This window comes from Plasmopara halstedii (genome assembly GCF_900000015.1).
Source record: "Plasmopara halstedii genome assembly, contig: Scaffold_430, whole genome shotgun sequence".
NCBI classification, from domain to species: Eukaryota; Oomycota; class Peronosporomycetes; order Peronosporales; family Peronosporaceae; genus Plasmopara; species Plasmopara halstedii.
In genome coordinates this window covers 517518-518276 of record NW_020187350.1, presented here as the reverse complement: position 1 = coordinate 518276, position 759 = coordinate 517518, and positions in this window count along the sequence as shown.

Sequence of the window (759 nt, the reverse complement as noted above, 5' to 3'; positions counted from 1 at the left end):
CTTTGATAGCGTGGAACGCTGTCTAGTCTTAGACTTGGATGCAAGGTATGACCTCATTTCTAAAAATGGCATGGATGGAACACCATGAGCCATGGATAAATTGGAGGTCAAAAACCTTGGGCGCTACATGCACGTCTCCTGGTGGAGCATTGGCAAGCTATGAAACCACCTGTGCTATGAGACAAAAGCGCTATTGGCGATAGCACTGGACCGAGACGGTCAACGTGCTAAACATTGGAATGTCTGAGTCAGTAGACACCAACGGTGTATCGAACAGGAGTCCCGAGCATGGCTCGCGGGCTGATCGTGGAGTGGCAAGTTACCCACTGAGCGCTGCTCAAGTTTTGGTGCAGTCGCTGCATGTCATGCGTGACATGGTCGGCCAAGGGCCGAAGCTTCGAAAGCGAGGCCCCCGTGATGCACGTGAAGTGGCACGTAAATCACTGAGCACTGCTCGAGTATCAAAGCAGTCCTGCATGTCATGCGTGACATGGTTTGATAGAGTCCGAGGCATCGAGGGCTCGGCCCTTCAGATGCGCGTGGAGTGGCACGAAAACCACTGAGCACTGCTCTCGTTGCGAAGCAGTCGCTGCACGCCATTGATGGTGTGGTCGGGCAGAGCCCGAGCCATCTTGGGCACGGCCCTTCAGATACGCGTGGAGTGCACGTGATCCACTGGACGAAGACTGCGGGTTTAGCAGCTCTTCGTCGAATGTTGTAGATAACGTCGGAGTTCCAAAGGAGCGGACAGTGAGGGTA